Source organism: Pseudorca crassidens, chromosome 5 (assembly GCF_039906515.1).
Source record: "Pseudorca crassidens isolate mPseCra1 chromosome 5, mPseCra1.hap1, whole genome shotgun sequence".
Classification (NCBI taxonomy): Eukaryota; Metazoa; Chordata; class Mammalia; order Artiodactyla; family Delphinidae; genus Pseudorca; species Pseudorca crassidens.
The window spans coordinates 74,498,386-74,510,762 of record NC_090300.1 but is presented as its reverse complement, the minus strand read 5'-3'; positions in this window follow the sequence as shown (position 1 = coordinate 74,510,762).

Here is a 12,377-nt window from a genome sequence, read left to right as displayed (position 1 = left end):
AGCTGACAGATTCCTGGGATCTGTTCAGCACAGTCATGGATGTTTTCTCGCTGCTAAACATTCTCGCTGCTAAAATTTCTGAGAAATTCAGAAATCTCAGACATTATGAAGAAAAAAGATGTTTATATATTTACACTTATTTATGTTTATATATTTATGTTTATATTTATATATTTATGTTTATATTTACTTATATATTTATGTTTATATATATATTTATGTTTATATATTTATGTTTATATTTACTTATATCTTTCAGAATACAGTAAATTAAATCAGATTTTAATTCAGAAAAGGCTTCATAAACCATCAGAGTTTCCCATTCCCCCATTTGTTGCTACATTAGAAACTCTAGATTTCCCATGTATGCAGAACCAGATATTTCTTGAATGTTGGGAAAGGTCACAGTTTTTATGAAACTGATTATCCCTAGGACTTTAAATGTGTTCCTGATCGGTGTTTCCTAATGTATAATTGTTTTAAAAACTAAAAGCACAATCATATTGGAAGGAAAGAATCATCTGCAGATTTCTGAAGTGTTTATATAACCAGGGACCAATATTCGAATAAAGCAAGGAAGTAATACTATTCATATCACAGAGGCATATTTATACCGTGCTCTATTTTTTAAAATATATATATCATCTCATTTAGTATGTACATCAACTTAATGGATATTATCATCCCCATTTTCCCTTGAATTGCCAAGTCTTGGATTTTTCTCAAATATTGTTCTAGATTTTAATGATTTAGAAATGGTCTGAGTTTTGGTTGGGATACATTAAAACAGTTAAAATTATTACTGAGTTTTTAAAAATACTTTGTGTTTTATCCTTACAGAAGTTTTCTATTAAAAAAGCTTTTTTTCATATTTGGTTCTCTGAAGATATGTTGTTCAATATGGTAGCCATGAGCCACATGTGGCTACTGAGCACTTGAAACGAGGCTTGTGTTGGGCTTCCCTGGTGGCGCAGTGGTTGAGAGTCCGTCTGCTGATGCAGGGGACATGGGTTCGTGCCCCGGTCCGGGAAGATCCCACATGCCGCGTAGCGGCTGGGCCCGTGAGCCATGGCCGCTGAGCCTGCGCGTCCGGAGCCTGTGCTCCGCAACGGGAGAGGCCACAACAGTGAGAGGTTTGCGTACCGCAAAAAAAAAAAAAGAAATGAGGCTTGTGTCACATGCTGAAATGATAATATCTGAATATATTCAGTTAAATAAAATATGTCCTTAAATTTACTTGTTTTTACTTTTTTAATATGCTTACTAAAATATTTTAAATTATATATGAGGCTAGCATTAAATTTCTAATGGATAGCGCTGCTCTAATGAAACTATCCAGAGCCTTCAAAAGGGGGTTATTTTTGATCATATCCTGTGTATCAGGCTCACTGAGTCTTGGAATTGACTTGTCATACTCTTCACCAGAATAAGGAGATAAGCAGCAGTGATTGCTTTCTTGCAAAAGAAGTCCCTTCAACCATCCTTTTCTTTCTGGGTCAGGTTTCTTTCTTTTGCACCCTTGTGATTCTCCTTGGCAAAACCTCAGCAAGCAAATGGACCCTCTTCTCCTTTGTTGCTGCTTCCAGAGAGACAATGAGGCCTTTGCATATGCTGTTCCCTCTTCCTGGATCACTCCTACCCACCCCCTCAAATATCTGCCTGACTTCCTCCCTCACTTCCTTTAGGTCTTTCAATTGTCACTTTATCAGATCGAATTTCCTTTATCCACCTGTATAAAATATCACCCTATCACTCACCAGATCCCTTATCCTTCTTAATTGTTCACCATAACTCTTAACTCTAGCTGACATATATTTATTATTGGCTGTCTTTCCTCCTACTAAAATGTAAGCTCCCTGTAAGCAAGGACATTGTTTATTTTGTACAATATGAACCCCCAGCACTAGTACAGTGCCTGGTGCATAATAAACATTCAACAAACTGTTGTTGAGTGAATACTTCAGCAACTGAATGATATCAATCCCTCTGTCAGTGTCTCTGCAATTCTCTTGGCCTTCTCCTTGCTGCAAGATGGCTGCAGCAGCTCCCACCATCATGTCCTCACACAACCACCTGCAGAAGTAGGAAGCAGTGGGGAAAGAGCCTTCTCCACCTGCACTGACTGCTCTCTTAGCAGGGAGAAAAATAGCTCTCCTAGAATCTTCCAGCAGATTTCCCTTCATATGTTATTGACTAGAACTGGGTCAGGGGCTACTCCTATTCACAAGAGAGGCTGAGAAAGTAACTATTTGGCTTTTCTAGGCTTTAGGGACGGAAATAGGCAAGGAAGGGAGAATAGTATGACTAATAAAACCACCATGCTGATAAAATGCCGTACTTAGTATACCCCAGTTATATCACACAGCTGATTAGAGACTTGGTAAACCATGAGACCCAGAAGCACTCAACAGAGGGCTTTCACCCTGTAATGCCCCTGTTTCTTCCACCCTTCACATCTTGAGAATGTGGCCATTTACAGGACAGGAATAAAGACACAGATGTAAAAATGGACTTGAGGACACAGGGAGGGGGAAGGGTAAGCTGGGACGAAGTGAGAGAGTGGCATGGACTAATATATACTACCAAATGTAAAATAGATAGTTAGTGGGAAGCAGCCGCATAGCACAGGGAGATCAGCTTGGAGCTTTGTGACCACCTAGAGGGGTGGGATAGGGAGGGTGGGAGGGAGATGTAAGAGGGAGGAGATATGGGGATATATGTATATGTATAGCTGATTCACTTTGTTATACAGCAGAAACTAACACACCATTGTAAAGCAATTATACTCCAATGAAGATGTTAAAAAAAAGAAAATGTAGCCATTTAAATGTGTTATCTTTCTAATTTAGTTGCTGCTTCATTAAATGAAAACATTTTCATATAACTATGTGGGAAAAAATTACATACATAATTCTATTAGAGAAGGTTGGTAGACGGGTATAACAAGGGGAGACCTGGGCTGATAGATGAAGAAAAATGGCCAAAGGACAAGAGGAGAATAGCTGAGAAAAGGTCTGCTGTGTTGATGGTAGGGGTTGGGGAGTAAGGACAGAAGCCAGAGACCATATTTTCCTACTTGATTTCACACGCTTATTCATGATTTGCAAAAGAATTAAGACCAGGTTTTTATGTAACATTTGTAAAACAGACATTTGGAATGTCTTTTTCCCTTTAAATAATTAACCAAAGCTTGGTTCTTGGCCGGTTGATACTATAGCCCAGGACAGTGTCCTCCAAGTTCCAAGGGAGCCTGGAAAAAACACTAGGATTTTGATGCCCAGATAAGCTTCCCTCTTCACGTCCTTCATGAATGATCAGTGGCTTAATGTATCAACCACAGCGTGAAGACATAATTCAGGCCTGAAATGTGGGGTAGTAGAGGAGACAGCAACCTGTACAGGACACCAAGCAGGGAGGCAGAGAGGAAGCAAGGAAAGCCTCCTTACCTTTTCGCCTCAAGCACTTTGTGTTCCATGCTTCAGTGCATGATTTGATCATAAGGCACTGTGTAACCCCACTGTTTTCTCCTGTAGTTAATTAAAGAGTAAGGAGAGCTTTTTACATTTGTTTGGTTTTTTTTTTAAATAAATTTATTTATTCATTTATATTTGGCTGCGTTGGGTCTTCGTTGCTGCGCGCAAGCTTTCTCTAGTTGCTGCGAGGGGGAACTACTCTTCGTTGCTGTGCGTGGGCTTCTCATAGCGGTGGCTTCTCTAGTTGCAGAGCACGGGCTCTAGAGCGCAGGCTCAGAAGTTGTGGTGCACAGGCTTAGTTGCTCCTCGGCATGTGGGATTTTTCCCGGACCAGGACTCGAGCCTGTGTCCTCTGCATTGGCAGGCGGATTCTTAACCACTGCACTACCAAGAAAGTCCCCTTTTTACGTTTTGTAATGACATTTAGGATGACATGTGAGACAGGCATTTTGAAATAAATGATATTTGAATGCCTAGCCACTCATTTCTTTTTCAACAAAGCATGGATGAGGAACAGGTAAAATGGAATTGATAAAAAATCAGCACCTGCTGTGAAATCTTTTGTCATATGTGACATCTGGGATGAGGACACAGGCTTGTTGCCCCCCAGTTCACATATAGTACATCTTATCAAGTTGGCACATTCTCCAGTCTATTAGAAAATGGCTTTCAGTTCTTTCTGTGGAATGATTAACAAAGAACAGAAAAAGAGATTGGACGTTAATGGTGAACACTTTGCTCTTGAGATAATTTGATTCTAGTCCTTGCTGGGTATGAACCCTTGGCCAGGCTGTGCTCTGAGAGGTAAGAAGGACAGATTGCCTAGTGGTGTGTTCCAGCTCTGCCATGTATAGCAGCGTGACTGTGCAGATTACTTAATCTCTCTGTTCCCCAATTATCCCATCTTTTATGAAGAACTATCTTTTTAGGTTAATGTGAGGATTAAACAAATTAATAAATAGTAAACACTTAGAATAATACCTGGCAAATGCTATGTAAATGTTAGCCGTTATTGTTACTGTTGCTACCCAAAGTAGATACGTGGTCAGCGCGTGGGCACTTGGAAGAATATGGTGGTAATGGATCTTTGACTAAGCAGATTTAAGGACATAGGGAAAACATAACTATTTTATTTCTAAGTAAAAAAGAATCACAAAAGAAATTATAGCATGATATTTATTTCCAAAGATATAAAAGACATTGCCTTATGTAAAACGGATCACAGATGCCCACATCTCTCTGGCTTGGACTATTCATAAAACTTGACTGCCTGAAAACTTATGCATATACATATGTATATGTAAAATTAGGCATAAAACAGTGACTTCCAGTTACTGAACTGCCTGGAAAATTTAGCCAGAAACCAGTCATTCAACCCAGGAAACTAAATCGTTGAAATCAAGTTTTTGGCTCAAGTGATGCTTTTTCTCTCTGTCCACACTTGTCTGATTGATTCCATTAGGACCACAGAACCAGTTGAACAGGTAGGTATCTTCTAGGCTACCTGGAACAGCCTCCTTCCCCTCTTTTTTCTTTCTTTAGCAGATAACTAATCTTATCTTTTCCCAGAGCTTCCTGAAGCTCAGCTTCTTAATGTTACACTTTGAATAGTGGTTCTCTGTGGCTTATGGCTAGAAGAAATGTCAAGAATCCTTGGGCTACTCATTCTCAGTATCTGTCTTATCCAGCTAATGCTGTCATCTTAGAGGCCAGAACCTGGGATTTTGCCCATAAACTACAGCGACATTATTTCCACAGCAAATTGACCTGCGATGGGCAGAGGGCCACAGACATACCTGAAAGTGCGTTGTGTGGAGAATGGGGCTGCCGTAAAGTAGTCCCCCCAGGTTTGCCTGTGGGTCTCTGCAGTGCTGGCCCAGGACTCTTTAAACTCCTCTTTAATTACTCATGTTAAATGGTATTATGGTCTGTCATGAATATTCAGGTTGACCATTGGCGCTAACTCCTGAACTAGTTGGAAAGAGCACTAATATCTCCAGAATGCCTGTAAACTACTGGAAAAAAAAAATACATAAAAGAGTAGAAGCAAATTTAAGGGAAAGAAAATACAAAAAGAGCTCTGCTACCAGGGAAGCATCCATTGCTTTGCTGAGTTACTTTTTCCTGCCCCTCCCAGTAGCACTCATCCATGTTTAACCTTCACGGGGCACCAGAATTGTTTCTAAGGCAGCTCTGATCATGTCACTCCCCTGATTAAACCCTTCTCTACCACCTGTGAGATAAAGTATAAATTCCTCAGCCATACACTTCCGCCTTGATGTCAGATCCCATTACACCTTTCAGACTTCATTTCTCACTTCTACCTTCCTCTCCCACCCTACCACCCCCAGTCCCTACACCATATGTTCTAGCCACAATGAACCACTTAAAATTCCCTGACCATGACAGATGTCATCTTGTCTCCACGTCCATTACGTCCTATGCCTCCTGTTTCAGTGATAAAAGCTCCTCATTTTTCAAGCACCAGTTCAAATGTTACTACTCCAAAAACGAAGCAGCCTTTCCCTCTTCTTTTCTTTCACTGTACTTTATTTATAACTTTCTAAAACAGTACTTGTCAGATGTGCTTTTCTCTCTTTCCTAGTCAAGTTTGACCTCCTCAGAATCAAAACTATTGATAGTTTTGTAGTCTATTATTCATATTTGTGTCCCTAATACCTAAATCAAGACTACAGATGTATGTATGGTGGTTAATCTTAGCCGAACGAAACTATGAATGAGCTTGTCTTTGTTTTATTTTCTGTCTCCCTACAATCATCTAGCGCTTCACCCCAGGGATTCATTTTGCTGATCACAAGTGCCAGTTCTCACTGCTCTGATAGCACAGCCCAGCAAAACCTCAGATGTCAGTGAACGTACGGTGACTCTCACTAACTCCTCCAGGGTAAATGAAGGATGTTCTGTGGAAGCTACTAACACAAAATTATAACCTGATAAAAACAGCTGCCCTGTCTCACCTGCTGTCATCTCTACTGTTCCAGAAACTGCTTGCAAGTTTGGCCTTCTGACAACTCAGAAGCTGTTCAGCGGCCTCTCCGCGGATTTGCTTTCTGGCGGGACTGAAAAGGTACCAGCTTGTAGTCAGAGGGCCTGAATTCCGGTCTTGGCTCGGAAGCTTGAAATCCATATGGCTTCATGTAGGACACTTAGAGCTGTGTCTCTGTTTCCTCATGTGCAGAACAAGGAAAATAATCCTTTCCCCAGCCTTACTGACCTTGCCGGATTCTTACGAAGTTCAGAGGATGTAAAGAATTAGAAATCACTTTACAAAATAGAAAACTCATTAGGGGGATGGTGGGTACTAATACAGTATTATTTATACTTTAGCCCTGGTGATCTGTTTTTCCACAGGGGTTTTCTTCAGGAAGATCAAATTAAGTACAATGTCTAAAATACAGGAATTTCTACAGGAAGGTCAAACTAAATACAATGCTTGAGACATATTCTATCATCCAGGTAAAAAAACAGCCTCTACCACCAGCAACCCAGGATCTTTGCTAGGTAGTCCCCATTCAAAGTACATTACCAGTTGTCACCATTGGTACCATTTATATGTGAGACCACATGTCCAGACTCAGTTTAGACACATGAGACTAGAAACCAAATGAAAGTCATATCCTAGAAATATCTGTGCACCTAACAGAGACGGGACTACCTAACCTGTACAGGCATTTCTGATTATATCCCTTGAGCAATGAAGTTGTTCCATGTCATTAGACATACAACAGGACACAAAGTCTTATTCTGCTTAGAATAGGGCTGTAAATCTATTTTGATTAGTCATTAAAAGTCATGTGGGATAACTGATAAGGAAAACTGCCGTAGAGAAAAATAACAATCCCATCCTCTGGGATTGTCGTACATTCTCTTAACCCACAATCCTTTGAGGCAGATTGACAACCTATTTCATATTTGAGGAAAATTAAGTCATATGCCTAGAGAGTGTAGAGCAAGGGTTCAAACCCATCCCTGCCTGACTCTACAGCCTGGATGCTTTACTCTCAGTCAGGTCCTGGCCTATGTGAGGTCCACTAGCAGCTAGAATTTCCCTGAGGATTATTGAGAGTTATTTGGGTAAAAGTGTCAAGTGTTCATTTACTCTGCATGGTTTCTCTGTACAGTCAACTTCAATAAATTGAGGTGAGAAGCAGCACCTGGATAATTATTTATTTTTTAGATTGCTGTCCAGTGGCTAATTGCCTATCCAAAAACCTTTCTCTACTTCTTGTTCAGTAAGAACCCCACTTTTATTTGAACCGGCAATATGCCCATCTAAAATGTTAATTCCCAGGCTCCTGTAATGCTGTGTGTGGCTATGTGTCTATGTTCTGAGCAGTGAGATGGTGACGGAAACATTACGATGGAATAATTTTGTGGTTTTTCCAGAAAAGGGAGTTAATGCAGCTGGGAGGTACACCCTTCTTTCATCCTGCTTCTTCCTGTCTGTTACATGAGCTACAGACATGGCTAGAGCTCCAGTAGTTGTGTTGGACCGTGAATGCCTTGAGGATGAAAGCCAGAGGCAGAGAGAAAGAAGGACCCTGAGTTTCTAATTATTTTTGGAGCATTCATGTCAATACTGAAGAGCCTATTCTACCTTCTTTTCTATTAGAAGACTAAATCCTGAGTGTTTCACGTTATTTTGGTTTTCCTTTTATATGCAACCAGGACTAACCCTAACTGATAAAGATTACTTGGAAACTTTCTGGGTTTGTCTCTGTTCCATCGACATTGCACCCTAGATTAGCACTCCAGCTATAAAGAAATTGTGTAATTAATTCCATTCATTTGGCTTCGTTTTTAATACAACTCAAAAAAGGATCTTTTAGGTAGAAAAAAAAAAGCTGAATTTGTTTATTAAAATGAAATCTGGAGGTTCACTTCATTTTCCTAGCTCTAATTAAAATCAACTAGCCAAGAGCTATTCGATTTGACTCTAACAAAGAGGAACCCTCTTTCCTCTTCAAAGCTCCCCAAGACAGGCACTCAGTAAGAGGTTTGTCCTTCCTTAAACTGTACTTCAAATATATTTTCTATACTATTATGATAAACCTCCTAAGTCACCCACATTGAGCCTAGCTGTGTCCATTGATTATTGCAGGCCAAGAAGTCCAGCTAGAATTTGTCAGGGTCTAGGATAAACCACAAAACTTACAAAACCCAGGGCATTTCAGCACCTTGTGAAACGTACCCATTGAAAGTGCTCTGAGGAGAATGACTTCCGGTGTCACAGAGGTGACCCACTCCCCAGTGAAAACTTGTGAAAATTATATTTAAAAAAAGTCAAGCTCCTGGAAATGGCCCTAAGAGCAAACAGCAAATGAAGAAACATCTATTCAAGAATATCTGTGAAAATTCAGTAAGAGAAGTGAGTCTGTGCTATTTGAACCACATTTGGGCAGATTGTTTCTTGCCACAAATTCCAATTCTGTTTTTAAATTCTTAAATTATATTCAACTTTTGCTATTACATTTCCTCCCTTTGACTTGGATGCAAGAATCTTAGAGCTTAAGGAATGTAGAGTTCAAATGTAGCAAGCACCTCAACAAGTAAAATGCTTAGCATCATGAATACTTAAGTAAGTAACCAAAAACTAAGAACTCCCATCATCACCAGGACCACCATCATTATCACCTCCACCACTACCCGCGGTGCTTGACTTCTCATCTGTGCCCCTCTTCTGCCTGGTTTCTTTTGTACTTTAATCTGAATTTATTTTTAGTTACTCCGTGGTGTGCGTATGTGTGTGCACATCAATGTGCATGTGTGCCTGCATCTTTATACGTGTTTGTATGTGAATTGAAGATTCCTAAATCTCTTAAAGAAGTAGTTGTGTTAGAATCAATCTCATTGAGGAATACTACAGAAGTCTGTGATTAACTAAAAGTTATAATAGCTTTGCTAACAAACTCAAATGTGTTGTCACCCCTTCTAGGTGTAAAGTGTAATAGCTGTGAATGTCCACCTTTCTGTTCCTTTTATTGCCAGATGATTGTGTGAGGTGTCTCTGTTAGGCCTTGGAGTGACATTCAGCTTCCTGTTAGAAGGAGAAAGTGAAGAATGTGGTCTTTCTCTTTATTAGATATGTGATATTTAGGTGTTATGATTGTCCATTTTGGAATATAACATCAATGAGACTATTCATGGTCTATGTAAAATTTCAAATATATATATTTTTAAAAAGCCACTAGGTAAGGAAGGCCCAGAATTTCTCAGGACAAAGGATAAAGGTTAAAACTGTTTTACTCTGTCTCACCTGATAATAATTCCCTTTCCCTCCTCTGATTCTCCAAAACAAATAAAATGAAACCTTAACCGAAAATTTGAAACACGGTTTTGTTGTACTTGACTATCATTGAACCCCAACTCAGGCATCTGAATAATTATTTTCTATTTTTGTAACTCAATTAAGTGTTGACTAACTTCACATTGAATTAATCATTAAAGCAAAGCTCATTAAGATGCAGATATAAAATGTTTTGATTGCTTTTGAACAGTAGGAAAATTTAAATTTATTCATCTCAATATTCAAAAGAAAAGGTAGCATGAAAATACGTATGAAGAAAGTCAAACGACCTTAATGTGCCGAAACAAATACTTCTATTTTATAAATATTGGCATTTTTTACAAGGAGGTGAAGAGGAAAGCATTCCATTGTTAGGAGTGGAGGATGTTGTATTTTACTAAACTTAAATACTGTTCCAATGAGTAAGGTCTACTTCGGTGGAAATTGGTTATACAGAAGAATATTCCATTTGTTCTTGGGGGGGGTGGGGTAAAGGAGGTGAGACTATGGTCATATCTGGGGAATGAAGTAAGTCAGCGAGGACTGAAGAATCTGAAAAAAGACATCAAAGTATAGAGAATTGTACCATGAACAGGAGTTTGGAGTAGTGGATAACACGTGAGCCCCAGGAACACTTTGCAGGGCTTTTTGAGGTTAATTGAGATTGTGCACAAGTTTTTTTCTTTTTGGAGGGGTGTGGCAGATAATTATAATAAATAATAGCAACAACATGAACTGCAACAACTAACACTGCATATTTAAAATGTAGCATATAATCTTCTAAGTTCTTTTCAAATATAATCAACTATAATCTCACAGCAACTCTGCGAAGATGTATACCCCCCTTTCATAGATGAATAAACTGTGACCCTAGAGGTGCTGGGAGACAATTCTCTATGGGTCTCTCATGTTTCTGTACATCTTGTGAGCAGAGGCACTGGCTGCTTTTTTTTTTTTTTTTTTTTCCCAGACTATCTATTCAAGGGTGCTTGTTAGAAAACAGGCCGGGAAAATAGAGATAACGTCTCCCTCAGGTGCAAAGGGTGGGTTTGTTAATTGTCCAGTGTAATAAAGATAATATCTTTCAAGGCAAAGGTCAGGCAGACTTACGGCTCGTTATAAAATATTCAGGTTCCGTACACTTGATGTTCCTCTCCTGTGGACACAATCCATGGCACGTGAAATCATCTTTTGCCCTCTTCCCATCACCCTATAATAATTGGGGCTCGGGGAACTGGCACAAATGCTGGCACTTTGGCTACTGCTGTTGCCATGAGTAATAAAGTTCTTTGTCTCTGACTCACAAGTCTCATGTCTGCTGCCAGTATCCATGAAACTGTGGCAGGCCAACTTGTTAGCTTGCAAGTAGGGTAACATCTCAAACTCCTTAAAGTTCTGATAAGAAGTTGACAACTTGTCCAAGGCCACTCAGCTAAGAAGTTGTGGAGCCAGGAACTGGACCAGCCCGGGTAGTTCCACTCCCTAGAACATGCTTACCCCCACCATGCTATATTAAAAGACTCCAAGTGGCCAAAAGACATGGAGATAATACTCAACTATGTGTTACATTATATAAAAGTTAATAGAATATATATGTAACCTTAATAAGTCAGTCCAGCTGTATTTGATATAGGCTGCCTCCACTCAAATTGAGTGAAAAAGTGTATCCAAAAATCATTGGCATAATTTGACATCAGGCAGAAATGCTCTCCATCCTGTCCTAACCATTACAAACCTCCAATTCTCTACTTTTATCATTCTGCAGAGATGTAATTTAAAATACTGTATCATGCATGAAACCCCTCCTATTCCCTCAGTAGGTACTAATGCTACATTTCTGTGAATTCAGGAGCATCTTACATCTCTCTCCAGAGTCAACACAGCAGAGTGATTAAAAGCATGGGCTCTGGAGCCAGACTGCCTCAATTCTAGTCTTGGCCCTGCCACTTCTTGGCTATGTAAACATGGGCAATTATTTTAAGCTCATTGGGCCTCATTTTCCTTTCCTATAAAATAGAAATAATAATTTTGACAGCAACTCATAGGTACAGCTATGATAAAGCAAATGAATCTGTGTTAACCACATCCCTATAGCTTAAGAAAAAAAACCCAAATATTTTCTATGAGAACACTTTGACTTTTTTTTATTGGCTTTGCAACCCACAACATGAAAGCCTTGTGTTACAATATTTAATGAGTTTATCCATTTAAAGCATTCTGAATATTACCTGACGCTCATTAAGTTCTCGATAAATATCTGCTATAATTATCCATCTCTTATGTCCCTTTTCAATTCTCCCTGACTTCATGGCTACTTATGTGTGTTATCTGAGTGTCTCAGGCTTCTGCAGTCGGTAAGCGTAGTTCCATCTGTCCTACCAGATATCAATGACTCTGATCCTCTGCTTGATTGTTTTAGAAATGCAACAGGAAATCACAGTTTCTTCTCAATTATTCTCAAGCTTGTTTTCATGTTTCCATAATCAAGTCCTGATTAGAAATCATCCCCTCAATCAGCCTGAGCTCCACAGTTCCACAGAGGTGTCACTTGGATTTGAAACTCTGCCCCCACCAATACCACTGCTATCACAGGAGAC